Source organism: Balaenoptera physalus (genome assembly GCF_965194825.1).
Source record: "Balaenoptera physalus genome assembly, chromosome: 21".
NCBI lineage: Eukaryota > Metazoa > Chordata > Mammalia > Artiodactyla > Balaenopteridae > Balaenoptera > Balaenoptera physalus.
This window is the reverse complement of record NC_138902.1, coordinates 17,763,935-17,784,447: the sequence shown is the minus strand read 5'-3', so window position 1 is coordinate 17,784,447 and position 20,513 is coordinate 17,763,935.

Here is a 20,513-nt window from a genome sequence, read left to right as displayed (position 1 = left end):
TTTGAACTGTGGATCCTAAACCCTGTGCCAAGGTGCCCCACAAATACTACAGTGGGATATTTAAAATTTTCAAGGTAAACTTGATAATAGTTGCCATTTATTGGACCCTGCATTAACTACTAGTTGGAGAGAGTTCACAGTTTCAACACTAAACCTTGCTGTTCTCCTTTCAGTGGCATATATCATATATCTTTTGTCTTGGTAGCTGTGATAAAAAGCAAATATGGTGGGAAAATTGACGTGGAACAGGAAATGATAATTGCAATATACAATCTGATTCCAAGGTTTGGGAATTTGTGCAGTGCCCAAGAGGTGCAGATATCCCATTAGTCAGTATTGGAGTTAAGAATTAAATAAGCATATATTTTATCATTTATTTTATGTGTGTGTTTTTCAGACAACTAATAAGTTGTTAAGACATAAATACTTACAAAGATGTTTGGACCTATCTTCTTTATAAACAACTGTTAGGTGTTTCTTTTTGCCCAAGAGTGCCATGAAAAATTACTGAGCCATTAAGGGCACTGAAAACCAAGAAAAACTGGGAGACTCTGGCCTAATGCAATAAAATATCTTTGATTTTCCCATGTCGCTAAGTACTCCACAGTTGATTCATTTTTCTGTTAAAATTCCATTATTTTTTTATGAAGGTTTCAAGAAATGATTTTCTACCCATTCTAAATGTAATAAAATCTTTTACATGTGCTCCTTGTAGACAACCCTCAGAGGGGGGTTCTTATGTGTTAGTGTCACCTTGGGATTAAGATAGGCACACCACCACTGTTGACCTTGATCTCCCCACCTGTGAGAAAAGCATGGATTCTATGATATCCTCAGGTCCTTCCTAATCTAGCATTATGTGGTGCTAGAAAATTGAAAGATTCTTGAATCTAATGATGGGGTCATCTAGGTGGTAGGATGAGGAGAAACCCCACCACCACCCACCACGGTTTGGGTGGAAGAGAGTTCGTCTTCTGTCTAGAAGCAATGACCTACAGTTTTGATATGTGTATGAAGGTTGCACTTATTTGGGTATGTACAAAATAAAGGACACCAGTGGAATACCTAGGTACCTAGGATTACCTAGATGTTGTGGAGTAGAGATTCTTTTTCTATTTTATTTTTGCTTGGGTCTTAGAGTTGGAGGAAGGGTACAGAGAAAGAAAATCCCCACATTGTTGAGAGGCATATACTTAGAACTCGCTCCTGTTTTTCCAAATGTCCTGAAATTCATGTCATATGTATGAAGAAAAAGTTCGATACCATTTTCCTTTGATACTTAAATGCAAAATCCTGAGATACTGCCCTCAGGGCGATAGAAAACAGTTAAATTTTATGTGCAGACAGTCAGAGTTGGCACTCTAGATATTTACAGAGATATAAAGGGTCCATGACTTTACTTTTCTAATATCGCAGTTGCTGACTTTATGCATGAATAAACTCTTAATTACAGTTTTGAAAATACTTTTATCATCTTGTCAATGCTATTTAAGGCAGTGAATGCTTTCTCAGTAGATTTTTTTTTTTTTAAAGCTCTGCCTATGTGCTGCATGCATTTCTTTTCACGCCTGTGTCTGTCACCTACCTTCGCTCTTTCATGCTTTGAATAGTTCTCTCTCTCGTGCCTTCTGTGTATTGTATTAATATCTGTCACTTACTTGCCTCTTTTATCCTTTTTATCTCCATCTTCTCGGTTCCTCTGTGGCCTGAACTTTAAATTATTTTTCCTCTTTTATTTTCCTCACTCTGCTGTGTCTCTCTGATGTTTTCCTCTCACAGTGCGGTAATGTATCTATTGTTCCTTGCAGAACACTTCTTGTTGCCATGTTCCTTTATTTTCCAATAATCTTTATTAGATCTTTTACTTTGTAATTTTTTTCAATTCTTTTTAATCCCCTTTTATGCAAATTCTTTTTTATTTAACATCCTTAGTTTGCCTGTCTCTGATCTTCCTTTGACAATTTTATTACAGTTTCCTCTCATCTTTCCTTTTTTTTCTTGATGTCTCTGAAATAGGATCTCCCTGCTTTCTTTTTACTGTTTCTATGATTCTACCCCTCTGTCCCATCCCCCATTCTTGACCTTAGAGTTTTAAATAATTTATTCTCTTAACTAATTTCTGTCTCTTCTACCTTCCTGGGGGTTTTTAATGTTTTTTTTGTTTTTGGTTTTGGTGTTTTTGGAATCCATCCCTCCAAAAGAATTGGTTCCCCAGAATGGCTCTCTTAGTTATTTAAAGGAGGATCAAACTGATACCCTTTGGCACCTAAAGCAGCAAGCAAGGCCTGAGAGATGACAAATTGAGAGGCAGAGCTGGGGGCCACCTATGGGTTGAAAGAAGTTCAAGTTAGGTTAAGGTGTAGGATTTTATAGGTCACTTGCACCGTATACATTCAATGTTTTTCTGTATTGGCCCAAGAAAATATAGCTGCCTGGTAGGTTCCTGGTGACTTTTACTTTCTCTCTCTCCACTAGAAATTAAAGTCCAAGCTTCTGAGTTAGACATAAGGCCTGTACTTAAAGTGAAGACAGTCCTATCTTTGACCTCTGTATGAGTTAACTTGGGATGGGGAAAAAAAAAAAAGATATAGGAATAGACAAGTTGTTACATTCTGGCTTTTTCATCTATCCTTTTAAGGCTTGGTTGCTGCTTCTGTGTGGTGTAAAATAAATATAAAGACAAGTCATCCCCTCCTGTGACAGAATGCTCCCTGAATAATGCATAACTCTTCAATAGTAGTTGATGAGTGAGTACCCTCCAAGTAAAGTATTTACCATTTTCCTCACCACTTCTAGATGCAAAGTATTAATGTACTTTAGAACGGAATGCCCAGGAAAGGGCACCACCCCTGGGTCCTAGGGGCCAGGAAGCTGGTCCAGCTGCTGTCGGATATGAGTGTTGGATAGAAACGACAGGAAACCTTTATTGTTGGTGGTAAGGTAGCTCCTAAGCCACTTCAAGCAGAGCAGCCTGTTGTGAGTCTGATAACCTGAGTTTCTGCCTGAATTACGAACCAGGGACTCTTGGGTGACACCTGTCATTTCTCTCTCCTAAGTTTTCTCATCTATAAGATGAATTGGTTGCACTCAGTGAATTCTAAAATCCCTTTCAGCTCTTCTCCCTGTCATAATGTTTCAGATTCCACCATTAAACATTGCTTTCTTTTGGTTTTTAACGCTTTTAGGTTTTTAAGGAATGCCATTAAAACGCGTACCTTGGGGGAGGAATAACACGTTAGAGTGTTTTTAGCCCATATATTTGAGGTGGTTTGCTTGATATCCTAAGGGGAGGGTCATTTGGGAATACGCCATGCATTGATCAACCAGAAAAAAGGGGGGCTACTAGAATCAGGCAGAGGCACAAATGGGGTGACAGAGCACCAATGACACACAAAAAGAATAACCAAATGCTAGTTTATTTTACATATATTTCTTAATTTCTACAGAGGATCTGGGAAGTAGTCATTACTAAACCCATTTTTCTTATGAAAACAACTGAAGTTCAAAGATATGAAATGATTTACCTACAGTCACATGGGGAAGAAGGAAAGTGTGGGACCCAAGGTTCTAGGTCACTAGAGTCCATGCCCACATTTTTCCCACCAAAGTGCGTTGCTTTTTGTTTTGCTGCTTATTTTTCACAATGTTACCTAAAATGAGTTCTAAAAAAATAAAAGGACTACACATGGATTATCACATTTAGCCCTAACTAGATCTCTTTATTTTCCCCAATTTTTGATGAAGATCCTGAAGTTTAAATATTTAGTTGTCTGACTTACAGCTCATAAGGGAGAGATAAAGTGGGAACATATGCATACATGGAAAGTATGTTTTGTTTATTTATCTTTGGCTGTGTTGGGTCTTCGTTGCTGCCCGCGGGCTTTCTCTAGTTGCGGAGAGCAGGGGCTACTCTTCGTTGCGGTGCTCGGGTTTCTCATTGCGGTGGCTTCTGTTGTTGCAGAACATGGGCTCTAGGCGCATGGGCTTCAGTAGCTGTGGCGCGCGGGCTTCATTAGTTGTGGTGCACGGGCTTAGTTGCGCTGCAGCATGTGGGATCTTCCCGGACCAGGAATGGAACCCGTTTTCCCTTCATTGGCAGGCGGATTCTTAACCACTGCGCCACCAGGGAAGCCTGGAAAGTATCTTTTGGAGCTTATAACAAAGACCCTAGTTTAGTACCACACTGAATCACCACTGCCAAAAATGCTTTCCTTCCATCTCTACCAATTTTATATCACATTACTAATTTTTAATCCTCCAAAATTTAATAAATTAATTGTGTTAATTGTTCTTCTTGTGTAGAATGGTACAAATAATTTATCTCCTTCTCCATCCTTTTTTTTTATCAACAAACTAATTCCTTGTGGGCCTCTTTTAATTCAAACTGCTCTAGTCTTTGATCTGAAAGTCAGGTTACGCATACTGATTTGTTCATTTTGAATTTTATCAATTTAAAATTTAAACAGATACTCTTTCAAGTGTCACACATTAAATTTAAATTCTTCTAATACTTGTTGATGAATACGTGATTCGTCTCTGGAGCCAAAATTTTTATAAAATTTGTTTTTAATATCACCAGATGTAGTACACCTAAAACTAACATAACGTTATAGTATGTCAACTATATTTTGATAAAAATATCTACAACTAGATAGTACGGGAAAAACTATGTCATCTTTCTGAGACCAATTTTCTGTGACTATAAGACAAAGGAGTTGTGCTAGATAGTCTAAGATGCTCTCCAGCTCCAAAATGGCATGCTTCTTACCAAGCCAAAGCTACCATTAGTTCATTTATTTGAACGATATTCATTGAGAGCCTATGGTATGCCAAATACTGTATAAGGCATTTTAAACACAGTCATTAATTAGCTCTTGCGTTCAGGAACTGAGAATCTGCTGGAGAGCTCATTGCTGTAGAATACAATCTATTTATGTTTGTATGTTTCTTTACGTGTTTTTTTTTTTTTTTATAAATTTATTTATTTATTTATTTTTGGCTGTGTTGGGTCTTCGTTTCTGTGCAAGGGCTTTCTCCAGTTGCGGCGAGCGGGGGCCACTCTTCATCGCGGTGCGCGGGCCTCTCACTGTCGTGGCCTCTCCCGTTGCGGAGCACAGGCTCCAGACACGCAGCCTCAGCAGCTGTGGCCCACGGGCCCAGTCGCTCCGCGGCATGTGGGATCTTCCCAGACCAGGGCACGAACCCGTGTCCCCTGCATTGGCAGGCGGACTCCCAACCACTGCGCCACCAGGGAAGCCCCTCTTTACGTGTTTTTAATGTACCTTTTCTATGTCCCCTCCCTTGCCTCTCACATTATTCATCCTATAGGATAAGGCATCCCTGCTGTTCTTCTTTCCTATCATCAATGGATTTTAAATCTGTCCAGCTTTCAGAGTTTTCCAGCTCTTCCATTGCATACATGAAACCACAGTTAGAGGTAGACTTAATCACAAATTGAGTATACCTGACTTCCTAATATGATTTGAGGGGCTTTCTGCTTGAATTTTATTTTGTATTATTTTTCAAGTGTTTAAAGAAATATAGAGATAACAGAGGTTTCAGTTTGAGAGAAGATAAGCTGGGGAAAAGTAATAGATAAGAGTTGTAGTGATGAATGAGGTCTTCTGATATGACGACACGCCCATTCAAAGTCTTTGGTTTATGCCAATTATTTCTGAGCCCATCACACTTTTGAGTTAAGTCTGATAGCCATAATAAATTTGGATGTAGTTGTCAGTTAGCTTAGAAATCTATTAATGCCTTGGACAAGAAAGGGGAGAGTCCTGTTCCACTGTGATCATTATGTTCACATTGGGGCACCAATTTTTTAAAGTGATAAAAAATAGAGGTCATTTAAAATAGAAGATCTGAATACTGGACAAGTTCAAAGCAACACATATGAGATGGAATAGTTGGAATAAATTGTAGTTGTGTCATTTTTAAGGATTGTTATTTTTAAAAATACATTTCTATATAGTCTTAAATATTAGAACTAAATATTGATGGAGATCTGTATTAACTCTTTCTCCCATTTAAAAATATATATTTTTTCTTTTTTTAACAGTTTTATTCATATGCAATCCATAGAATTCACCCATGTAAAAAAATGGGAGTAAAAGTTGGCAAATTATGTATTGAATAAGGGGTTAATATCTAAATATATAAAGAATTCATACAAGTCAATAGAAAAAAATCCAGTTACAAAATGGGCAGAGGATCTGAATATACATTTTTCCAAAGATGACATACAAATGGTCAGCATATGTATGAAACATCACTAATCATCAGGGAAATGCAAATCAAAACCACAATGAGATATCACCTTACACTTATTAGGATAGTAAATTGTCAAATTCTCCCTTCATTTTTGTAAGGCTTTTGCTTCATGTATTTTGATGCTTTGTTATTTGGTGCCAACCTGTTTGTAATTGTTCTATCTTTCCGGGTTGATCCTTTTATTATTATAAATATCCCTATTTATCTCGAGTTACAGTCTTTGTTTTAAAGTCTATTTCATTCCATGTTAGTATAACCACTTCTTCTTTCTGTGGTAACTGTTTGCATGATATAATTTTTCTGCCTTTTTACATTCATCTACTTTTATCTTTGAATCTAAAGTATGACAACATATAGTTGGATTATTTTTTAGTCCAGTCTGAAAAACTCTGACTTTTGAATGGAATTTGTTTAATTCAGTCAAACTTAATGTTATTTTTGTTATAAAATTGATCCTTGAACAACACAGGGGTGAGAGGTGCCAACCCCTCAACACAGTTGAAAATTCATGTATATCTTTTGACGCCCTCGAAACTTAACTACTAATGGACTACTATTGACCAGAATCCTTACCAATACCATAAACATTTGATTAACACATATTTTGTATGTTATATGTAGACTGTATTCTTACAATAAGTAAACTAAAAAAAAGGAAAATGTTGTTAAGAAAATCATAAGGAAGAGAAAATACATTTACAGTACTATACTGTATTTAACAATACCATAAGTTTACATATTCCATTTACAGGATTTACAATATTGTCTTACACAGTACAAAACACTGTGGATGTTGCATGTACTATTAACATTAGACACCAAAAATGGAAAAATAATTTGAAAAAGAAATTCATATACATTTACAGCTATAATAACTCATGCATTGGTAATAAAGGAGCAGTGATATGAATGCTTCACGGTAACCTAGTACTATTAATACAACTGACATGATCGGTTCATGGTAACCTAATGAATGAATCATTATAAAATTTTTATGGCATACAATATTATAATCATATTTATAATACAGTACTAGAAACACTGTTATCTTGTTTCTAAAAACCACTTACCTGTGGTTATAGGCTGATACACAGTTTCTCCAATTGTAAGAGAGAAAGGCATACTGTACAGTAATATAATTCCTTGAAAGCAAAATTATAAAACAGTAAGAAAACTAACAAATTATTAATTTTATCTGAAATATGACTCATTCCCATTTAAGGATAGAACATCCACTTCAATACAATTCTTGCACAGAATGTTCTACATTATGAATACGTATGTAATGATGATGGTGACACAAAAATGTCCCATACAGTTCTTGCCATACAGTTCTTGGGTTTTCACAGGAAAACACACACATACACAACAGATAAGTTTCTTAACTGTATGGCATGATTATTATTTACTATCCATTAAGTGGAAGTGGATCATCCAAAAGGTCTTGTCATCATCTTCACATTGAGTAGGCTAAGGAGGAGGAAGCGGAGGAGGGCTTGTTCTTGCTGTCTCAGAGGTGACAGAGGCAGAATAGGCGAACCAGGTGGTGGGAGGCAGGAGAGGCTGGCACACTCAGTGCAACTTCATGGAAATATATTGTAATTTCTTCCTGATGTTTTTGTCTTTTCATTTCCCTAAACATGTTTCTATAGAGTACTAATCCTTCTTCCATCATTTGCTTTAGTTTCAGCCCATATCATAGAAGGGTCCGTGTTGTAAAAGAAATCAAAAGCAGTCTTGAATAACCGGAACGCTTTTGCTAGATTTTCTAATGTTAGTTTGTTTGTTGGCACTGCTTCTTCTATATCTTCTTCCTCACTGTCTGGCACTCATTTGGAAGCACTCACTTTGATGCAGTCATCTTCTGTTAATTCCTTGGGTGTGGTGTCTATTAGTCCTTGAATTTCTCTAAGATCCATATCTTGAAACCCTTCACTCCCCATCTTTTTTGCCATATCCACAATCTCTTTCATGATTTCCTTGATTGACTCTATCATAAATCCCGTGAAGTCATGCACAACATCTGGACACAGTTTTCTCCAGCAGGAATTTATTGTTTCAGGCTTGATGGCTTTCACAGCTTTTTCTATAACAACAATGGCGTCTTCAATGGTGTAATCCTTCTAGACTTTCATGACGTTCTCTCCATCAGGATTCTCTTCCATAACATTGACATTTCTTTCCATAGAGTACTGTGTATAATGAGTCTTAAAAGTCCTTATGATGCCCTGATCTAGAGGCTGAATTAAAAACGTTGTGTTTGGGGTAAGAACACCACTTTGACGCCTTTGGTGTTGAACTCATGGGGTTCTAGGTAGCCTGGGGCATTGTTCAATATTGAAAGAATTTTAAAAGGCAGTCCTTTACCGACAAGGTACTTCTGACTTCAGAGACAAAGCATCAATGGAAACAATCCATCTTGTACAAACAAAAGACTGGCAGCTGCTGTTTATAATTTTCTCTTCAAGGTTCAGGGGTTAGCAGCTTTTTTAGATAAGGACAGTCTTGATCATAAACCCAACTGAATTTACACAAAACAGTAGAGTTAGTTTATCCCTTCCAGTCTTAAACCCTGGTGCTCGCTTCTCATCCTTACTAATAAATGTTCTTTGTGGCATTTTTTTTCCAGAATAGGGCACTTCCATCTGCATTAAAAACATGTTTAAGCAGATATCCTTTCTCTTCAAAGATTTTCTTAATGATGTCTGTGAACTCCTCTGCTGTCTCTTGGCTGGCAGTAACTTCTTCTTGTTATCTTGACATTTTTTTAAGCCAAACCTCTGTCTAAAATTATCAAACTATACTTTGCTGGCACTAAATTCTCTAGCTTTACACCCTTCACCTTTCCTTTGCTTTAAGTTGTCATACAATGACTTCACTGTTTCTTGAATAATGTTGGAGTCTATAGGTATGCCTTTCTTACAGCAACCTTGCAGCCACATACAAGCTGCATTTTCAATATGAGATAAAAAAAAGTCATCCGCAAAAAGTGCAAGGTTTTTGTGCCTTCTGGTGTAGCTGCAGGGACAGCTTCACAAATTTCCTCTTCCTTTTTTTTTTTTTTTTTTTTTTTTTTTTTTAACAATGGCTTTTATGCTGGATTTATCTTGAAATGGTGGGCAACAGCAACTGCAGACCTCAGTCTATGGTGCATATCAAGCCATTCTACTTTTTCTTGTAATGTCGTGACTTTTCTCTGCTTCTTGGGAGCATTATCAACTTTACTAGTGGCACTCTGTATGGGTTCAGTGGATTTATTCAAGGTTTACCGTATTGCACTCAAGAGAATAAAAAATACAGGAGAACCATGAGAGATCACTTTTTGCTGGGATGCTTTTTACTGGAAAGATGAACTGCTCATGTCGAGAGACGTTTAGTGTCACATGGCACTGTACATGAATATTCAGAGCACTTGTGGTCACCCAATAGCAACCGGTGGCTATGAAATTATTTCAGTAGTACAGTATGTACTACAGTTAGTTTTATACAGTTATAATATAATACGGCACCTTCATGTTTGTTTACATTACCCTGCACTATGATCTGTGTTTGTGTGTGTAAGTTTTGATACATTTTAACTTTTTATTATGGATTTGTGTATATTTTATGGTAGTAAGTGATACAATAGATGGGTATCTACATATATTTTATGCATTCAGAACACACCTAACTTTTTCTTAATTTTTAAATTGTTTTGATATTTCTAGGCTACATGATCTGTCTGTGAGTTTCTTCCAATTTCACACACCTCCAAAAATTTTTTTCCAGCATACTTATTGAAAAAAACCTGTGTATATGTGGACCTGTGTTGTTCCAGGGTCAACTGTACTTAGATTTATATCTGCCATTTCACTTTTTTCTTTATACATGTCTCATGTCTATTTTGTTCCTCTCTTCCACCTTCTTATTTTCTTTGACGTTAAGCAAATATTTTCTAGTGAAGCATTAAATTTCTGATTTGTTTTGCACTTTTTTTAATTTAGTTTTTTAGTGGTTACTTTACAGCTTGTAACATACATCATAACTAATCAGAATCAACTTCAAGTTTATACTAGCTTAACTTCAGTAAGATATATAAACACTACTCCTGTATAGCTCTATTCATTTTCCCTCTCTTTGTGGTATGATTTTATGCATATCTCATCTACTAATGTTACAAATCCCAAAATACATTATTATAATTATTACTTCACATAGTTTTCTGTCTTTTAAAGCAGCTGAGAGAAGAAAAGAGATCAAGTATACGTTTATAGGTTTTGATGTATTAATCTTCTTTTTTAACATTTCTGATGGATTCAAGTTACTATCGTTGTCACTTCCTTCCAGCACAACTTTGCTTTTCTTCATTAATCACAGTTTTCTTTAGTTCTTTAAACATATTTATAACAGCTACCTTGAAGTCTTTTTCTCTTAAATCCAACATATGGTCACTTTCACAGACAGTTTCTGTTTCATACTTTTTTCTTTCTTTTTCTTTTTTCCCTTGTAAATGGGTCATGCTTTCCTGTTTCTTTGCATGTGTCATTATTCTGTTGTTGGAAATTGGACATTTTAGATAAGAGATGGTAGCAATTTGGGGTACCGGTTCCCCTTCTAGGGCTTGTTATTGTTACTTGCTTACTTATTTCTTTAGTTATTTGTTTTATTACTTCAGTGACATATATTTCTATCTTTTGGTGTTTAGCTTCTTATAGGGTCCCCAGGGAGACTCAGCTTTGTATATGCACCAGAGACTCCAGAGGCCACCTTAGCCAACCCTTGCTTTCACCTTGGTGAGATCCTATGCTACAAACCCAGCCAAGCTCACTCAGACTTCTTTATCTATAGAACTGTGAGTTAGTAAAAGAGTTTTGTTTAAGCCACTACATTTGTGGTAATTTGTTACGCATTAATAGAAAACTAATACAATGGTTAACCAGTGTCCAATATTATCCCACTCTAATCCATTCTCCAGAGAATCTTTTCTAAAACGGAAATCAGATTGTCATTCTTCTTTGCTTCCCAGTAACTTCAGAAGAAAATTTAAACTTAGCATAGTGTCCAAAGCTTTACCTAAATATATCACCTGTGCTGAAATCAAATGGTGAATTTGTACCCCTTTAATAAGCTGGGCTCTCGTTCACCTCCGTGTGATTTCACAAAACACCCTGGTCCCTCATGCTCCATTTAAAATGAAATCTGAACTCTTTACTCCTGTCATTTTTTACCTACACAATCTGCTCCTCCTTTCTTTATTTCCCTGGTTTTATCTATAGTATCACTGTCCTCTTGCTTACTACACTCCAGTCACATGTGTTCTCTTCATACATACAGCCTTTGGACTTTCTCTTTTCTCTGCCTTAAATGTTCTTTTCCAGCTCACTGCTTGGCTGGATAGTTCTTATCATTCAGATCTTAGCTTAAACGTCACATCTTCAGAAATGCCCTTCCTGACCACTTATTCTAAAAGAGTCTACAAGTCACTCTCACAATACCCCATTCTATTTTAATTACACACATATCTATATCAATTCATCAGAAAGATAGAGCAATTACAAACATGAAGGCACCTAATATTTGTTATTGTTTGCATCAAAATATATGAAGCAAAAGTCTTAGAGAAGTGAAGGGAAGAAACTGACTATTTTCCATTCTAACAGGAGTAAGGTAATATCTCATTGTCATATATTTCCTTGGTTATTTATTTGCATTGCCACTCCCCACATACACTAAAATACTGGTTCTATAAAGCAGATAACTAGATCACCTTTTTAACTGCATCTTCATTTTTTAGAAAACGGCACACAATTAGCACTCAATGTTTGAATGAAATAATAACCTCATCAGTGTGGGTGCAAGGTCATTAAATATGATTGCACAGTGCACAACCTGCTCAACCATCCATGGGAAGCAGCCACTGAGGGATAAAGCACAAAAAACACATTATGCTATGATTTAATCTTCATAAGAGAGTTATAGAGTTATAAGGGGTAAGTGGGAAGTTTTTATTTAAACCAATTTCCCCCAGTACTCAAGATTACATGATGTATTACCTTGGCAAAAGTCTTGATCACTCTAATATCAGAACTGTGGCAAGTATTATATCTGCAGAAAGGCAGGTCAGGGGATAGCGGTTGATTTATTCAGTAGGAGAATATAATTACACTAATTATTGTTTTATAATAAATTAGCAGTGATCAAATTCTGTAATGAAGCTGTTCAGCACTTTTGGCCTGGGAACCAGCAGGCTGAAATTCACTGGGCAATTTATAAAATAGACCTATTAAGGAGTATATTTTTCTAAAAGCTTACCTGGCTAAGGTTGGCATAGGATTCTTTATTAAAACCAGTATGAATCAGTCAAATCATACAATGTGAACTCTAAAACAAATGAAATTCCAATAGTCATAGAATACCGATTGCCAAGAAAACCCATATGCAAAAGGAGAAGATATTTAATAAATTGGGAGTTTGAGATTCATTGGCAAAGGAGTGAAAGATTTTCTATGGAAAATATTTTGGAGGTATATGTCAGCAAAAATGTAACTAACCTCAATTGCCATTGAATAATATTTTCTAGAAGAAGGCATCTCGAGACCTGGTATTCAGCAATCATTGTTGCCTGCATAGTTTTGTATAAATCGATTAAATTCTACAAGCCTTAATTTTTACTGCTAAACAGAGACAAAATAGCAATAACAACAGCAATGTGCCTTTCCATCACATATGACAGTTTGGGGCTCAATTGCAAAAACTATATGATATAATTTCATAAACTGCAAGGCAATATTAAAAGTGAGCTATGCATTTTAGTAACAATGATACTAGATTTGCTAGGCATTGAATACTCAAATACATAGCAACACTCCAACTCACCTATTTTTTATTTTCACAGCACAAATTGCTATGACCATTGAATAAAAATTAAATAGAATAAGAGATACATCAACAACATGCTGAACCTGCTGACTTTCTTCTTTTACACCCCAGGGACACTGAGGCCCTGGGATCAAAAAGGCCAATGTGAATGTCTATAGCTAGGTTCACATAGCAGATCTCAAGGTTGTAAACCTTCATACTCCCATGTTCAAATTTCAAGAGTACTGTGTGACTTAAGACTTCCTTCCTGCCCGTGAAAGGGTCTCTAGTCATAAGCTTATATGCGTCCTGTGGCCTTGTGCTTTTCCTCTCTCCATTCCCCCTCCATATGGCATTTCTGTTGCTGTGTCAAGTCCCTAGAGGCCTCCGCATCAGCAGTCACAGCTGGCAGGAGTGATTTCTATAAAACATTTCAGGGTGAAAGGGGCTTCATCCCCCTACAGAGCTATCACTATCAGTCATCTCAGCAGAATCAGAGTTGAGCCTCCTTCCAGCGTGACAGCGGCTGCAAACTGCTGATATCCTCTTGATATGGAGTTCTTGATTGCTAACCTAGAATAAAATGTATATTGCTTTGAAAAAAAATACATGCAGAAAAGCTTCTTACTTGAAGGATTAAAAGTAAAATTGGTTTTTGTTCTAATTTCCTTCTGTTCTATTGGAACAGCAGGAGTACAGACTTATTTTGACTATCCTTCTGCCCAAGGCAATGGTATTTTTATATTAAACAAAACAAGGGATTTACTGCAAATATCCACGCCTAGACTCAGGAACCAGGGCTACAAGTCAGCTACAGGAAAATTGGATTTTGTCACATGAGATGCAACTCTAGATATTTTTTCCTTAATTGACTCAGTGACTGCAGAAAAGTTCATTTACTGTAATCAATATTACTTCACATTGTGCCTCAATCAAAAACTACTTTCTGTGGTCAATAGCAATTAGACAGACGTTCAGATGTAATGAAACTCAAGATTTATACCTGCCGTTCTTCTCAAAAAAAAAAAAAAAAAGCTAGGGAAACAGATAATTGCATTATATTGAATTCGCCACCTTGCAGGGAAGACCTAGAATGGGCTTTGGAAAAAAGTCAGAGATACCACAGGTCAGGAAGCTGAGATGAAAAATCTTGCTAAACCTTTATTTCTGATGTCTTTCTAAGTTAACCGAGATCTAATAAACAACAGGAAGAACTCTGAAGCAGAAAAACCACAAAAGACACAAGAGGGATATAAAGTGTTACATCATAGGCATTTTCAAAGAAGCAGAATAATTTCACTGGAGAAGAAATTTATAGACAGTTGTCTTTGGTGTTAATGAAGAGCGATGGTTGGTGAACATTGGAAAGATAACAAGAATGAAAAGAAATCAGAGCGGGAGGCATACTAAACAGAAGTGATGAGACATGAATGAGCACCTCTAAAGAACTGAATGGTTTGTCTGAATCAACTCACTTTGCCCCCAACAAGGTATATTTTTTTTTTAGACGGAAGTGTACAGCTGGGAGCACAGGACAAACCCATGTGGGACCAGAATCCACAACAGGTGGCGAAAAGCCCACCGGACGCTGGGCTCAAACCGAAGACCCTGAGATCACAGGTCTCACGCCCTACTGACTGAGCTAGCCAGGCAGCCACTACCTGAATGAACATAGGAAAGTATTTACCTTCTGCCAGAGTATGTTAACCCAACTCTTCTCATCATACAATAGCTGAAACATCTGCTACTTGGTTTTCTATTTTTTTGCTTTGATTTTTTTTAACCTTATTAAATGGTTTGGACCAATATTTCCAGGAGGACAAAATTGCAGTGACACAGAAAGAAAGGTCACTAAGTGTGGTTTGAATCAAGATGGGATGAGTTAAGTCGAACTAGGGGTAGGATTGGCACTGGAAGCCAGGGAAGCTGTAGCAACGGTGCCTGTGTGGCTCTAGCAGAGAGAGGTAGAGGCTGAGGAAGAGGCTTCTTACACACAACAAAAGAAGCTACAGTGGGTGAAGGCAGTCAACAGGTACTACAAACTTCCACTTATAAGATAAATAAGTACCAGAGATGTAATGTACAACATGATGACTATACTTAACCCTGCTCTATGTTCTATATGAACATTGTTGAGAGTAAATCCTAAGAGTTCTCATCACACAAAAAAATTATTTCTTTAATGTTGTATCTATATGAGATGATGGATGGTCACTAAACTTACTGTGATCATCATTTCATGATGTATGTAAGTCAAATCATTATGCTGTACACCTTAAACTTATACAGTGCTGTATGTCAATTATATCTCAATAAAAGTGGAAGAAAAAAAAGAAGCTACATTTGATCAAAGCAAATTTAAAAATGAAACGATGTGATGAAATCTAAGATACTGAAGGCGAACAGAATAGGCCACCCCAAAATGTGCCACTTTGGCATGTGGATTGTTTTGAGCTGAAGGCAATCAAAACCCAGCAGACTCAGGAAGAACTTTTACCTCTCCCTTAACTCCCTAAAATAATTTAGACAGGGAGATAGGGGGCCTGGCTCAGAAAGAGGGCTGTTACCAGAGATAACCTTTTTATTTGAAAGACTTACCTGCATGGCAGGGCAGACATCTAATTACCAAACATTTGCTCTTCTTACCATCCCGTGAATTATCTTCCTCTCCTTTGAAGCTCCAGCTCCAATCCCATTCCTTAGCTCAGGATGGCATATAAACCCCAATTGAGTGACGTGCCCTTGAGTCCCATAGTTTTATGATTCTCCTAAACACATGAAATTAAACTTGTTTTTCTCCTATTAATCTGTCTTCCATAAATTTAATTATTAAACCAGCCAAAGAACCTAGGAGGGTAGAAGGAATATCTTCTTCCCCTATAATACAAAGACACAACAGTTAATAAAGTAGCAAGATCCTAGAACTGGAAATCTAGATGAAGTCTGGTAGGAAGGATGATTATAACCCAAGCTACTGCAGGACACCAAGCCTTGGGAAACACAAAAAGAGACATACTTGTACCACAACCATTGTAACTTCCCTATTTTTCTGGAGATTTTGCTCTCTCAAAAATAGCGATTTCTCCAGAAAAAAAAAAAAAAATCTAGAAACACCAATCTCATATTTTTGCTTTCTGGTTTGAAGAAGTTATTGAACTGTATTACAGATGCCTACAAATACTCATGAACAAGACTCTCCTTTCATTGCTCAGGTGACTCAACTTTCTTTGACCATCTTGTCTTTTGGCTTCTATCCTTGTCATCCCTCTTTATCCATTTTCCTCAAGACACTCAGAAGAATCTTTTGAAAAATGGAGTTAATTGGCTAATATCATTTTCCTAACTCAACCCTTTCAATAACTTCCTGTTATGCTCTGAATACATTCAAAACTTCTTCTAATGGCCTGGAAGGACCTGCAAGATATGCTCCCCTCACCTCTATAGCTGTATCCTGTGCTACTCTCCCCAGCTGGTGATGGTCAATACCCCAAGCACCTCTTCACCTGAGGAACCTAACATCTCTTTCTCCCTTCCTCTCCCTTCAGTTAAGAACTTTCCTTCGTGCCTAAGGTTTTGAAACTGATTTTTCTTACCAGATGATGTGTGGATGTTTGTCCTGGAGAGAGAGAGGGAATTAGCCAGAAGTCCTGATGATCTCCCATCATATTCTTTTATTATATTTAAAAGGCATTGATGGGCATTTCACCTTAATTCTTAGTGGTGTGGACTCAGCAATGAGCAACATAGGGAATTATAGGAAGACCTGAGGGGAAGGAAAGAAGGGAGACAGATGGAAAACTAACTATTAGATGAATAATGATAAGTATAGAAAATTATCAGGGATTCAGGCTAAGGAAAGAGCCTGTTGTCTACAGCAGAAACCTAAGGAAGGAATAGATATGAAATTACAAAAGGAAAGTACCAATGGACCTAAAAAGTCAAATAGGAATTAGTGAATATGATACAGTCACAGAGAGCCTGTCAATGTAAACAATGGAGTGAGAACGAATATTGAGAAATATAGTTTATATTTTGAATTGACTTGTATAAGAATAGGAGAATGAGTAAAAAAATAAATTTGAATCTTTCAAAAATTATGATTCTTAAAATGCTGACCTGATATAAAATTAGCATAGAGGCCAAGATGTCATTGGTCCAAAACTCAGCTGCATTAACATTCTTCCTATATCCCAAAGGGGCTAAATAGACATTAGTACATCAGACAGATTTGCTTTCCTTCAGTTGCTCTATTTACTTTCTGCAGTGCAGTGCCTTTTATGAATGATCTTTTGTCAAAAAATATGCTCTAGGTACAATGCAAACACACGTTGTTGAAAACAGGACAGGGCTTTTACTGTTCTAGCTTCATTCAGGCATCTAGTACAAGTCTGCTGTTATCTTAAGCTGTACTGTGTCCCTACCTTCTCACTTAACAATGACACAAAGATCCAATTTATAACCATCAGGTAGGAGGGGGTATTTATCTCTTGTGAGGACATACGCAAGTGTAGGAGGCACAAATGGGTTTGCAGCACATGTCACAGTCCGTTGGCAGTTGAAGATGAATCAACAACAAAGAGGACATTTTAAATTATCATTTTGATTTCAATTTGCTGCTACACCCACAAGTAAAAGAGCAAATAAATGATCATTCTATAACAGGAAAAACCACCCATCCTTTACACCAACCAAAAGGGCTGTAATAATTACAGGGAACTTAAGTGGGGTGAAATTGTGAACTAAAAACCAGAACAAGCAGCAATAATACTCTGAATCCCAAACTGAGCTCAGAAGATATTTTATTTTGCTTTATTTTGATTTATTCTGCTACTGAACTATGCACCAAACAAAAGTTTTGGGGTTTTGTTTCTTTGTTTTTAATGTTTTAGAGAAACAAGATGAACAAAATAGAATATATATATATATATATACACACACTATATATAGTTTCTATGTATATAATATATAGTCGTATATATAGTTTTTAAAAATGATTCACTTTGAACAAAACTAGAATATTAAGACATTCTCTAAAGTAGCATAATATTTTCATTTCAGTACTTCCAATTATATACTATATAATCAGGATATATATTCCTAAACATATACATATAGATGTCTGTGTGTGAGTGGTGTGTACATGTGTGTATACATACATGAGTATTAGCTATTTGAAGATTAATTTGGGGGGAGTACAAATTGTCCGTATTTTACTCTTTTTACAACAACATAATAAATGGCATAACATGTAAACAGTTTCTTTTTTTAATCAGATACTTCTTTATATTTGGCTTTCATTCGTAGCATCTAATCTTCACATTTGGCACATGGAAGACACATCTACAGTGCAAAAGAGGCACATTTTCTGGCCTCTTTCTGAACGGTTTTGCAGGGGCACAGTGAAAGAGCTGAGAGAACAAGAGCACTCTGACTTGATGGAGGTGAATTTGTTGTAAGGCCAACTCTTGGTTCAGCCATTAAACTTGAGCTTAAAGTCAATGCCTCTTCCTTCTCCCCTGCCCCCATCCCCCATGTAAGGCCAATTCGGCCTTAACCTTGTTTTAAAAGGGTTAAAAGCATTCCATCCATCCCAGAACAAGTAGGTTAATTTCACCGAGGAATAATTTTTCAGTGTTTTGTGTCGGTCGGTTTGTGCGGTGTGCTGAGTCAGCAAAACTCTTAAACGGAGAATAAAATGAGGTTTTAAGCAAAACAAAACAAAAAAACGGGTAAGAGTGTAGACCTTTCTATCTGCTTTCATTCACCACCTCTGCATTGAACAGCACAGCCTCTTAGAGGTGGCAAGGTGACAAAGGCCTTGGAGGATGGCAAAGAAAAGCCCAGCTTGCCATTCTTAGCCTTGGACTCCATGCCTTTGAACACAGTGTCACAAAAAAACTAAAAAGAAAAGGTCATTGGAGATTCTGCCCCCTTCTTCCTGTTTTTCCTTTTGATTATTTAACTGAATTTATCCAAGTAAAGCTGATGCAGGGAGATTTCCGCTCGCTGGCTCACCCCCATCCTCGCCCTCTGCACCGTATCACCGTTGTGGTTGGCTGCGCCTCGTCGGCAAAGCCGCCCCAAGAACGGCTGGGTTTGGCCGCGCTCAGGCCTCCCGGCTTCCGTCACCGCAGGAACGCGGCCCCTCCGACGCCTCGTAGAGCTCCGTCAGCTTCCGGTCCGTCCGGAAGTGTAAGCTCTGCTCCGAGTCTGACGTGACCGACTGCAGGGAGCTCTGCGACCCGGCCGTACCGAACCACTCCCCTCGGAAATGTAAGTGTGCAGACGGTCGAAGGGCGGGGCTTGCTGGTCCAGGGCGTCCTCACAGATCTTGGCCGGCACGTAGCCGTGGAGATGCTGTGGACGGACGTCTGAGGTACGTAGCAGGAGAGGCTCTCCGTCTCGGGCCGCGTGTCCGGTCGCGTCTTGGGGGCGCCACCTGCCTGCGCCTCCTTGGGCATCCACGTGGCCTCGGTGTCGAAGGCCTCGGTGTCCTCCTCGCCGCCGCCGCCCTCGTCGTCGATTTCTCGGTGGATCTAAGTAGTTTCTTAAAGAGCCTGGTACGTTGTAGGTCCTGAATTCATGCTAGTTCTTTTACCCTTTGTATTTTTTTAACTTTTTTTTTTTTTTTTTTTACATAAGGTCCTTGTTGTTATCTATTTTAAATATAGCATTGTGTACATGTCAATCCCAAACTCGCAATCTGTCCCTCCCCGCACCCATTCCGCCTGGTAACCAGTCTGTTTCTGTTTGGGAAACAAGTTCATTTGTATCATTTTTTTTTTTTTTTTTAGATTCCGCATATAAGCAATATCATACATTTGTCTTTGTCTGACTTACTTCACTTAGTGTAATAACCTTGAGGTCCCTTCATCAACAGATGAATGGACAAAAATGTGTACATACATACAAAGGAATATTACTCCGCCTTAAAAAGAATGAAATAATGCCATTTGCAGCAACGTGGATGGACCTGGAGATTCTTTTCCACTTTGGATAATGGTTAAGAAAGGAATTTTTTTAAAAGATCGCTTCTGCTAATTCTGTGGGCATAACAGTTTTGTCATACTAGATAATAGAAACCTCTAAGTAAAGCATTTCCTTGGCTCTTTACAACAAACCAATTAAATTGGCAGTGTAATTCCTAATTTAGAAGAGAAAGCAGAAGGAAGACCTAGTAAAAATAACTTGTCTGAATGCACACAGTTAGATAGCAGTGAAGGTGGTAGGGGTCAAAATTTCTACCCAGGGATTCTGACTCCTGTTATGGGTTGAATTGGGTCTTCCCCCAAAGTTATCTTGAAGTCTTACCCACAGGACTTCAGGCTGTGACTCTCTCAAGAAATAGGGTGGTTGAAGATATAATTGGTTAAGACGAAGTCATACTATAGTAGGATGAG